Source organism: Motacilla alba, chromosome 13 (assembly GCF_015832195.1).
Source record: "Motacilla alba alba isolate MOTALB_02 chromosome 13, Motacilla_alba_V1.0_pri, whole genome shotgun sequence".
NCBI classification, from domain to species: domain Eukaryota; kingdom Metazoa; phylum Chordata; class Aves; order Passeriformes; family Motacillidae; genus Motacilla; species Motacilla alba.
The window spans coordinates 16,713,538-16,725,190 of NC_052028.1; positions in this window are offsets into that span (position 1 = coordinate 16,713,538).

The window sequence follows — 11,653 nt, forward strand, 5'->3', positions numbered from 1 at the left end:
TGTGCCCGTCCCGGCTGCAGTGCCATCCCTGCGGGAGCAGGGTGAGCTGGGGTTGGAGTGCTGGGACCCCTCCTGGGCGGGGGTTACCCGGAGGGGAGAGGAGAGGTGCTCTCAGGTTCGGTACCTGCTCATCTCTGCTGCTGTCACCGCTTTGCCACACTGCCACGGGAAATTCGGGTGGAGAGCGAGGCCTGGAGATGGGGAATGGGGATCCAAATGGGGTGGGAGAGGCTGTGAAGATAAGCTCCACCTGGCCTGAGTGAACCCAGGCGTTTGTTTGCCGGATAAGCCTCATGGAGCCCACCCCAGCCCAAGAGATGCAGGGCATCCGTGTCGTGCCGTGCTCCTGCTTGGCAGCAGGGATGTGCTGGGCAGGGATCGTGTGGCACAGCACACCACGGGCACTGTGGGTAAGGGAATGAGGGGAAGTCAGGCCACAGCTCCAGGCTGGCAGAAAATAGCTTCGTGCACTTTCCCACAAGCAGGGATGTCCCTGTAGGGGTGGGGGCTGCTGGGGTGGGGGCTGCAGTCCCCTCCATCTGCACTGGGCGACGGGCAGCAGCACTGCTGGTGCCCCTCTGCAGGGCATGGCCACTTCTCTGGGCAGCAGGCTGCTCCGGAACGCAGCTCCTCGTGGGGTTCGTGCACACCTGAGCACAGCACACACCCGCCCCAGCCAGACGGGCGGCTCTGGCAGGAGGCTCCAGCACGGCCTCGTCCCTATCTCTGTGTGAGCAACATTTTCCACTCATCAAAGGAAAGCTCCGGCCAGCTGTCCCGGCCAGAGCCAGCCCTGTGCCGTGGAGGGAGGAGGGTCAGGCCCGGGTCCCCCCAAAACCCCCCTGGCAGGTAGTGCTGGCCCCGGCAGAGCACGGAGCTCACATCCTTATTTGCACAACGGCTCCAGAGACGCCCGAGCCAAAAAGGCTTATTTTAAGCTTGCTGGAAAAAGAACATTGTTTGGTGGGAATTAAAACTCCCCACTCTCAAAAAAGGGAAAAACAAAAAGTGCTTCGTTCTGCCGGCTCCTGCCATTGCATAAACACAGAGGCAGGCACGGCTGGACAGGGCGGCCAGGAATTTGTTGCTGGCATCGAGCAGGATGGGTGCTCTCCCCCACGAGCCACTGTGGGACAAACACCCCTCCTCTTCTGCGCCCCAAAGAGGCAGGAGGCACTTTGAGGCACTTTTGAGGCACTTTGAGGCACTTTGAGGGCAGGAGGGGTTTTCCCGAGGGAGGGAAGGGGCATTGCCGTGGGCAGGAGGGGTGGCCACGCTGGCAGCCCGAGGTCTGGCTGGCCCGGGCCCTGCACGGCTGCACAATATTATTCATCCAGCCCAAACCCAGCTCCCCCGGCGGCCTTCTGCCTCCCCGGGCGGGCAGCCGGGCGATGCTGGGGCTGGCTGTAAATCACGCCCTTTTTCATCCTAAAACAGCCAGATTCGGGCGTCGGGAGGCAGAGCTGAGCCGGGCTGTCCACTGGGGCTGGGGGGACAGCAGCACCCCAGGCAGGAGGCTCCGGGGGACCGGAGGCGCGGGGCCAGCGGCTGCCGGAGCGGCGGAAGATGCGCGTCCGTCCGGCGCATCCATCACCCGGCCGCGCTTACAGCCCGGCTCTGCTTACACGATCCAGACGTTCCTCCTGCGCCGCTCCTCTCGTGCCTTTTGTTTTCTTTTGCCTCCTGCTGCTGGAGACAGAGCACCTGATGGAAAAAGCCTGTTCTGCCTCTCCCCGGGCTGGAAACAGCCGCTTCCTTCCGTCCCTGGCCGGCACCGCGCCCGCTGCGGGGCCGGGGGCTGTCCCGGTGCCTCCCTGCCCGTGGCTGGTCCCCGGTGGTGGCTCCGGGGAGGGCTGGAGGGGCCGGTGGGAGTGCAGGGCACGGACAGACTCCCGGTGAGTCCCTCTGGGAGCTCTGTGCGGGGCAGTCTCAGGTTTCTGTAGGACAGAGGGGGACAGAGACACGGTGTCCTCCAGGCTGGGAGCACCGAGGCACGACCTGGCCGCGGGTCCCCTCATCCAGCCTGGCCCCGTGTCCTGCTCCCTCCGTGCCCCCTGTGCTTGCCTCTGACCTTTTCCAGCCCTTTGGGCTCCTGGCCTCAGCCTGTGCTGGCTGTGCCCCCCTGCCCACCAGCACAGAGCATGGGGTGGGCAGTGCTGGCATTCCAAAAAATCCACTTTTCCTTCCCCCCGCAGCCTCAGGCAGTCGGACACCAATCCCTGAGTGCTTTGGAGGGGTGGCTTCATTTCCTGCTGGACTGCAAAGGTGAGACAGCCCTGCCAGGACAGGGGGTGCCCTCTGCATCCCAGCTCCTGGCTGTGGGAAGGGCTGCTCCTCGACCCCATGTGGGACACAGGAGCCGCCTGGAGCCATCCCCACCACCTTCCCTGCAAGGCCAGGGGGCTGGAGGATGCTCCCAGGGACGTGCTGCCGGGGCAGCAGTGCCCTCTGGGTCCAGGAGGAGAAAGCCTCTGCCTTGAAGGGCTTTGGTGGCTTTTTCTGGTGGGCAGGAGTCCAAGCTCCCAGTTCCCAGGGCAGGGCGAAGGCTGGAGGTAAATGCAAAGCTCAGCAGCGGCACTGACGTCTGTCCTGGAGGGCTGTGATCAAGCCAAGCTTCTCTCCATGCCCCTGGGCAAGGGATCCCAGGCAGTGACCCCCAAACTGCTGGGGAATCATCCCCAGGTGGGAACTGGTGGCTTGAGGCCAGAGTAGACAATCTCCTGCCCTGCTCCCCGTTCCCTGCTCCTGTGCGGTGCAGGCAGGAGGGAAGGGATTTACAGGGCAGCTCTGGCCAGTGCTGAAGGTCACCTTCAGAGCTGCTCCAGCCCAGCCCGCCCGTGCATCACTGTCCTGACCTGCAAGGGGGTGATGGAGCAGGGGCTGTGACAATACACGGGCTGAGAAATGCCCTCCTGCCCTCCAGCAGCCCCCTCTGATGGCAGGCAGCAGATGAAAAGGTTCTCAATTTGCTGTGTTTGGATGTTAACAGGGCTTGGAGGAGAAAGGGTTTCTCTTTCCACGTCCCAGGCTCTTGGGAAGGTGGGAGCAGCCCAGGGCTCCCTTTCCATCACTGCCCTGTGGCATCACCCCCTGTGCAGGTCCCCTCGCCACCTGCCTGGGACAGAGCTGTCACTGCCACTCGACCCCTGCCCTCACACCCAGCCAGAGAGGCTGGAGGTCAGCGGGAGGTGGGAAAAAATGTCACTTTTGTGGAGATACTGAAACTGAATCCGTGGTGAGGAGGGATGGCTGGGCAGCATCCTAGTGAAGGAGTAACAAAAACAAACCCGCGCCAAGGAATCCTGCTTTGCCCCAAATGTTTTTCTTATGGAGTTGTAATAAGACAAGAGCTGTAAAGATAGTAACCTCCTAAACATTACCTTATTAAGGCTTCTCAGAAACCGCAGGGCACGACCCCTCTGGGTCATGGAACAAGAGCGCAGCATCCAGCGAACAAACAGAGGCTAACGTTACATTTTTCACTTCATTTAGGGAACCTGGTTTCTAATTATAGTGTTTGTTTAATGGCTGTGCCTCACTCAAAGCCAGCCCTCCCGGACCAGGGGGAGAGGGGAGTGGGAGGGCTGGGAGAGCTCCCTGCTGGCTCCCAGGGCCTGGCGTGGGGCTGGGAGAGCTCCCTGCTGGCTCCCAGGGCATGGCATGGGGCTGGGAGAGCTCCCTGCTGGCTCCCAGGGCCTGGCGTGGGGCTGGGAGAGCTCCCTGCTGGCTCCCAGGGCACGGCGTGGGGCTGGGAGAGCTCCCTGCTGGCTCCCAGGGCACGGTGTGGGGCTGGGAGAGCTCCCTGCTGGCTCCCAGGGCACGGCGTGGGGCTGGGAGAGCTCCCTGCTGGCTCCCAGGGCCTGGCATGGGGCTGGGAGAGCTCCCTGCTGGCTCCCAGAGCATGGCATGGGGCTGGGAGAGCTCCCTGCTGGCTCCCAGGGCATGGTGTGGGGCTGGGAGAGCTCCCTGCTGGCTCCCAGGGCACGGTGTGGGGACTAAACTGGGGACAGAGCGGGCTTTGGGGCTCTGTGGGAGGGTCTGTGCCCAGGGAGAGCTGCAGGGTGCCCAGGGACATCCCGAGGGTGCTGTCCCAGCACCAAGGTGGTCTGCGGCAGGGGAAGGGATGTGCTGCTGTGCCCTGTGCAATTCCCGTGGCAGTTCAGTCAGCCTGGGCTCATCTCTGCCCTGCCGACAGCGGGCAGACCTGCTGGGAGCTGCTCCTGGGCCCTGGCAAAACCAAGGCTCGTGCTGCCAGGGCCACTGCATCTCTGGGTGAGCAGCAATTCCAAAAAGAATTGGTTTTTTTTTTATTTCCAAACATCCCCTGGGAAGTGCTTCATACTCCAGATACCTCGCAGGTGGCTCTGGCTCCTCAGAGGCCACCAGGTGCCTCTCCCTGCCAGGTCTGGGCATGCTGCTGGCAGATCCAGGCACTGCTGCTCCCATCCCTGCTCTCCTGGCTGCTTCCTGGTGCCTCGTCCAGCACGGGCTGGTTCCCTGCTTCTCCTTTCCTGCAGCTGGCAGGGCAGCTCCCTCCTGGACCAGGGATATCCCCGAAGTGCTGAGGGGATGTTCAGCGGCTGCAGCCCTGCCTCTGGTGCTGAGGTGGTGCCTAGGTCAGGGGAGAGCCTCAGGGATGCCAAGCACTCCACACCATCCCCGTGCAAAGCCTGGTGTGATGGCACAGAGGCCTTGGCCCTGGCTCTGGGGCTGTCCCAGCCAGCTCAGGGGTCTGAGGAGGGTAGGAGCCCTCTCTGGGATGTGTTTCTGGTGGAAGTCCTGCCCTGCCAGACTCCTACTCCACATTTGTCCCCATCCAGGTTATAGCAACCACTGTGCATGGCTCAGCGTCAGCCCCCTGCCCACAGCCAGGATGTTCTGATGGACACGAGAGCCCAGAACCCAGCCCTGTGCACCCCTCAGGGACCGTCACCACCTTGGGAAACCACAGTTGTGTCTCCCTGGCTCTCCCTCAGTAATTTCATGCAGCAGAGGCTGCTCCTGCTGCCCCAGAGCTGAGCTGTGTGCTGGATTCCCTGCCAATGTCACCCAGCAGAGGCTGTTCCTGCTGCTCCAGAGCTGAGCTGTGTGCTGGATTCACTGCCAGTGTCACCCAGCAGAGGCTGTTCCTGCTGCTCCAGAGCCCACCCCTGTGCTGGATTCACTGTCAGTGTCACCCAGCAGAGGCTGTTCCTGCTCCAGAGCTGAGCCCTGTGCTGGATTCCCTGCCAGTGTCACCCAGCAGAGGCTGTTCCTGCTCCAGAGCCCAGCTCCGTGCTGGATTCACTGCCAATGTCACCCAGCAGAGGCTGTTCCTGCTCCAGAGCCCATCTCCGTGCTGGATTCACTGCCAGTGTCACCCAGCAGAGGCTGTTCCTGCTCCAGAGCCCAGCTCCATGCTGGATTCACTGCCAGTGTCACCCAGCAGAGGCTGTTCCTGCTCCAGAGCCCAGCTCCATGCTGGATTCCCTGCCAGTGTCACCCAGCAGAGCAGAGGTGCTCAGAGCAGGGACAAACCCCATCCTGCCCAGCCAGGGGCTGATGGAGCAGGGATGAAGGCGCTCGGTGCTGGCTGTTCCCCGCCCCGGCTGCCAAGTGCTGCTCATCGTGGGGCCCCAGGGCCGGCTGGAGGCCAAACATGGACTCACTCAGGCCCACACGGGGCCAGCAGGGGCCAGGCTGGTGATGGAGCTCCCACATTCCCTGCACCCCTGGAACTGGGAAAGGCAGCCAGCCCCGCAGCCCCATCCTCGCCACCACCACCACCCCACGGGTGTCCCAGCCCTGGGGACACGCAGGGACCTCACCCTGCACTCCCAGCTGAGCCTTGGGGCTGCTGCAAGGCCTTTTCCCAGGCCAGATGGAGCTTTTCAAAAGCTTCTCAAAGCCATGGCAGTCACGGGACCTCTCCGGCCAGGCCGGGGAGCATCTCCGCTTCCTCCGCTGGCCTCCACAGCGCCCCGGCTCCCTCTGCACCCCCTCCCCACGGCCGTGGGATGTGCGTCCCCCCGTGCACGGGGCCGGGAGGAAGTGAGTTATTGCAAACAACTTTCTCCGGCCGGCCGGCACGGCCCCGGTTCCCAGGCGCAGCCCTGGCCGCTCTCCTCCCCCTCGCTTCCCCCAGCCCTCCTTCCCTCCGCTCCCCCTCTCCGCCTTAATGACTTCCACATGGGCCTCTGGCAGCCCGAGCCAAGCCTCCCAGCATTGTCTGAAATCTCCAAATTTAGAAGAAATATGAAAATTGTCAAGCGGCCCTTCCTTAGGGGGTAAAAGCAACACTGGGCCTCGCGGCGGCGGTGGCGGCGCGGGCCCCACGTGACGGCCCCCCAGCCAATGGATCCCCACGGCGCCCCTGACAGCGCTGCCCGCCGCGGCCTGGCCTCCCCCGCCAGCTCATATAAGGTAAAAACAAAAAGGTTTTTCCAGCTTCTCAGGAGCCTGCGAGGAGTTTTGCGCCCGGGGCTCCCATGCAGGCCGCTTCAAATAGGCCCGCGCGGCCGCGGCGCCGGGCAGCGGTGTGCCACGAGGAGGTGGCAGGCACGTGGCCGTGTCCCCGCGGTGCCCCAGGGCAGCTGGGGGCTCCAGGTAGGCGGCTGCGGATGGAGGGAGCGGGAGGGGGCACGCGTGGGTGCGTGGGGCAGAGGGGATGGGGAGGTTGGTGCTGGGCTGCCACGCGGTTCTGCCCGCTGTCTGCAAACACGGCTCCTCCAGCATCCCCTCTGCCAGCCCGGGATGCCCAGCAGCAGCTCTGGGGAGCTGGGCTGCACCCCAGGAGGTGAGTGGAGCACGGCCACCAGCAGGCAAATCTGCCGGGGATTGAGCTGGCAAGGAGTGGCCAAATCCTCCTCGGGGTTTGGGGATCCTGGGCAAAAGGGTTCCCCAAAATCTGTCCCTGTAGCTCCGTCCTGGTGCTGGGCTTGGTGGGGCTCGCCCAGCTTTTCAGATGTGGGGATGGACCCTCCCGGGCTGGGGGAGGAATTGCTGCCTGCTCTGTGGGTGTCTGGGATGGACAATCCGGGAAGCCGGAGGTGAGCCCGGGCAGGTGGGCTCCTCACAGAGCAGGGACGTGGAACCCCTGCTTGCTCCTGTGCTGCTGCCCCCGTTGGGAAAACGAGCCGGGGAGGGAGTGGGGCCGGGGCTCAGAGCCCGAGGCTCGCAGGGTGTTGGAGCCGCCGTTCCCAGAGCACTCACACCGACTGGGAGCATCCTGCTGCTGCCCGGAGCTTTTGGGAGCATCCTGCTGCCCGGAGCTTTGGGAGCATCCTGCTGCCCGGGGCTTTCAGGACCATCCTGCTGCCCATGGCTTCTGGGAGCATCCTGCTGCTCCCCGCAGCTTTGGGAGCATCCTGCTCCCTGTGGCTTTTGGGAGCATCTTGCTGCCTGTGGCTTTTGGGAGCATCCTGCTGCTGCCCGTGGCTTTTGGGACCCTGGGGCTGCCCAGCCTGTGCCCTGCCTCTCTCTATCCTCCAGGAATGGCCCCAGCCGCGTTCTCCCAGCCGGGGGCACTTCCCTGGCTCCATCGCTCTCCTGGGGAATGGAGGCTGCCTCCTCAAGGCCCCGGAGCTGCAGTGCTGGCTGCGCAGGGGGGTCAGCAGCTGAGCCCTGTCCTGACACGGGGCAGGGCACAGGGAGGGCAGCAGGTGATGGCCAGCAGGGCTGATGGCCTTGCAAAGGCTCCCCGGGTGCTGCCTTGTCCCTCAGGGCTGCCTTTGTGCGCTTTAGGGCTGCCTCTGTGCTCTTCTCCCAAAGCGCTGGCAGCGGCTGTCCCCTCCCAGTGGGTCACCTGGGGACACTGTGCCCGGTGGCTGCAAGGTGCCATGTCCTCCTGCCTCCTTCCTCTGCAGGGACAACTGCCAGGTGTTATTTGGGTCCAGCACAAGGACAGCAGGTCCAGCCAGGGCACGGTGCCATCCCTGGGGGGACGGGTTCTGTATGGGCTCTGTGTCCCTCTGCAACAGGACAGTGACAATGACCTCTCAGGGCAGCTGTGGCCACCACGGTCCCAGTCTGTCCCCACTCTGCTGCTCCTCCAGGGTTTCTCACTCTTGCTGGCTGCCCCTGGGGAAGTCGCAGCATGCTGGCACTGGGACGCTGCACATGGGACTGGGGAGCCACTGGTGGGACATGAGCTGTGTCCCCATCCCCGGGGCAATGTCCCTGGCACGGGGCTATCCTGCCTGTGCCCAGCCTGGCTCCCCAGACCCCGGGCACCATCCGGGGAGCCCTCCAAAGGACAATGGAATTGCCTCTTCCCGGAGGGAGAGAAGTCAACTCCCAGCAAACACAGGCAGAGCCTCCGCCAGGGATTTCCCAAGCAGCTATCAGCAGGAACTGGGGAAAGGCTGTGTCTAGACAGGCTGCAGCTCTGGGTGGCTGCTGGATGGAGTGGCATTTCCCTCCACACTCGTCAAGAGACAGCCTGCAGATGATTAAGATCCCTTTTTTCCCTCTTGGTCTCCTTTTCCATCCAAGAACTACCCTTGTCCCTGATCAGGCTTTTTCGAGGCTTGTTCCTCCGCAGTGCCCGGGTGTTTTATACAAATCATTTCCCACAACCTGCCTTCACTCTTCCCTGCATCCTGCTCCTCTCCTGGGGCTGAGTGGGAACAGCCAGCGCTCGGTGCCTGGTGGATCATCCTGCAGTGGCTCCTGGAGAGCAGGGCTGGGATCAGCTTCTCCCTCAGCCCGTGGCACTGCTGCCTCTTGCCTAGTGACAGCTCTGGCCATGGCACCACTGTCTCCTGCCCAGTGACAGCTCTGGTGGCCGTGGCACTGCTGTCTCCTGCTCAGGGACAGTTCTGGTGGCCATGGCACCGCTGTCTCCTGCTCAGTGACAGCTCTGGCCATGGCACTGCTGTCTCCTGCTCAGGGACAGTTCTGGTGGCCGTGGCACTGCTGTCTCCTGCTCAGTGACAGCTCTGGTGGCCGTGGCACTGCTGTCTCCTGCTCAGTGACAGCTCTGGCCATGGCACCACTGCCTCCTGCTCTGTGACAGCTCTGGTGGCCGTGGCACTGCTGTCTCCTGCTCAGTGACAGCTCTGGTGGCCATGGACGGTGCTGTGCCATGCCATGGCAGCTGCTGGGCAGCGGCGTGTCACAGACAGGACAGCGCAGGGGCCATGCCACCATGCCAGGCTGGGGACCCTGCTGTCCCCAGGGCAGCCCCAGCACCTGAGCCTGTGCAGGGCAGAGGCTCAGCAATGAGGCCAGAGGCTGAAACCTGATCTCTGGGGCTGTTTCACCGTGCCCGGCCCTCGGCTGGAGCGCAGAGCAGGCGATGGGGACAGCTCTGCCCAGCGAGGCCAGAGCCGAGCCACGTCCTGTGGCTGCAGGCTGGTGGTGCTGGGGGGGCTCGCTGCTCCTGAACCCCAAACCCCTCTGCCTGCCCGGGACCGTGCGTGCTCACAGGGCTCATCCCAGCCCTGTCTCCATGCCTGCCTGTTCTGGGTGTGCTGGGGAACTGGGGCAGTGTGGAGGGCACAGGGAGCAGGGTCTCCTCCTCCTGTAGTGGCCCCCAAAGCGGTCGCTGGCTGGGAGGTGCTGGTGCTCCCCCAGCCCTCGGGGTGCCCATCCGTCTGGCTTAGGGCAGGGACAGCAGGGACAGAGCTGGCGTGGTCATGGAGCCCAAGGGGCTGGAGACAGGCTCTGTGCAGAGGCTGCAGCTGCTGCTGAGGTCAGGGCTGAAGCTGCTTTGTGGACAAGCTGGGGATGTCATGCTGTCTGTGGGGAGGGGGCTCTGGAGGGCTGGCAGCCCATGGGCCAGCCCTGTGCCCCCACCGTGTGCCCGGCGTGCGTGGCTGCCAGCTGGGGAGGTGGCAGGTGTGTGTGGTCACCCTGCCCAGGCTCTGCTTGAGGTGACACATCCAGGCAGGAGATTCTGAGCGGCAGCACCTTCCCTGTCCTTCCACACCTGAAACCTGCTGGGTGCAGTGCTGGAGCTGCACGTGCCCAAGGTGCAGCAGGTCCTGGGGGGGCTGCGCGGGGCTCTGCCAGCCCTGCAGGGTGGCACCAGTGCCACCTGCCCCAGTGGATCTCAGCGGGCTCAGCCCTGCCCGGGTCTGGGTCGGGATGACCCCAGTGCCAGTGCCAGGGGGTGGTGGCAGGGACTGGGATGTGCTGGCAGTGCTGGAGGCTTCCCACCCTGGCCAGCAGGATCCGTGGGGGCTGGCTGGTGCTGCTATCTTTGCCCTGAGCAGGTGTCCCCACTCTGCAGGGACAGCCCTGCCTTGGTGGCAGCACTGTCTCCCCCCGGGCTGGGCTCTGCTGGGATGAGCAGCTCCCCTTGCCCAGGGGATGGCAGCCAGGGCCTGGGGAAGGGGCTGTGGGGTCTGCTGTGCCACACGTGGGGCAGATGCTCCGTGGTGGCCAGCAGGTCGCCCTGGTCTCGCTGTGGGACCAGCCTGGTGGCCACTGGTACTTAGGACAGAGTCTCTCTGCCAGCTTGGCCTTTTTGATGAGATCCCTCACTGCAGATTTGTCTTTTGTTTTTTCCCTCTCCCTTTTCAACCTTATTTTTTAAATTTCATTTCGATTCTTCCCCACCTCCAGCCCCACAATTCCTGCCCGAGGCTCTGCAGGGGAGCGATGCCTGTCACACCAATCCTGGTGCTAATTTGTGCTCCCTGTTTTTCCACACCTCATCTCCCGAGCGCTGGGAACTGGAGCCATTTAGGGCATTTTATTTTAGTGTCTTTCATTGTTTAGATGGCTGGGCAAGCTGTGGGAGGGATGTGAATTACAACCTTACCGAGAGATAAGGGGATAGAACCCGGAGGATCAGCCAAAGTTGTGGCAGCTTAAGGAGCACACCATGGCTGTGCCTCTGCCCGAGGAGGCAGCTCCAGCTTCTGGGAAGCTCCTGCATGCCCACCATGCCAGGTGTCCCACCAGGAGTGGGGTGAGGAGCAGAGCCCCGGGGTCAGGAGGATGCTGGAGCAGCTTCCCGGCACTGCTTGGGAACAGCGTCCATGGGGAGCTCTCCCTGCAGCGCTCTGGGTTCCCAGCAGCCCTTCCCAGAGCGGGCTGGAGGCCGGTGACGTGCTGGCCTGTCCCCTCTGGGACTTCACCCCTGCACCACTTCCTGCAGGCCGGGAATGTGACGTGTAAACAAAGCGGGGAGGCTGGTGCCGGGCTGGGCTCCCACGCTCCGTGTGCCCCGTGCCCCAAAACTCCTTCCAGGGCTGGGCTGGGCAGCGGGCACGGGGCTGGGGAGCAGCCCCGGGGAGGGAAGCAGCCAGGGGTGATGATGGGGAGGTGGTGATCCAAGGGCTGGCAGCAGCAGAGAAGAGCTGAGGCCGTGGGGATGGCAGTGCCCAGGCTCTTCTGTGGCTTCCACGGCTTCTTCCAGCCACGAGTCCCTGTTCTGCTGCCCCTCCCCTTCTGGAGGCTCCTCACCCCCAGGATCTGTACCCGGAGGGTTCCAGCCCCTCACCACAGCGCTGGCACCAGAGGGTTCTGCAGGGCACAGCTGTGGCCAGGCAGGGACAGTGGGGACAGTGCCCTTCCCTGGGGTGACAAACAGAAAGGTGGCAGAGGCCTCGTTTGTCCCTGGGCTCCCTCCAGCCGTGCCACCAGCAGCAGAGCAGCGTGTGCAGGATCCCAGCTCTGCACAGACACCAATTCAGGTGACTCGTCCCCCGCTCTGGCCCCACAG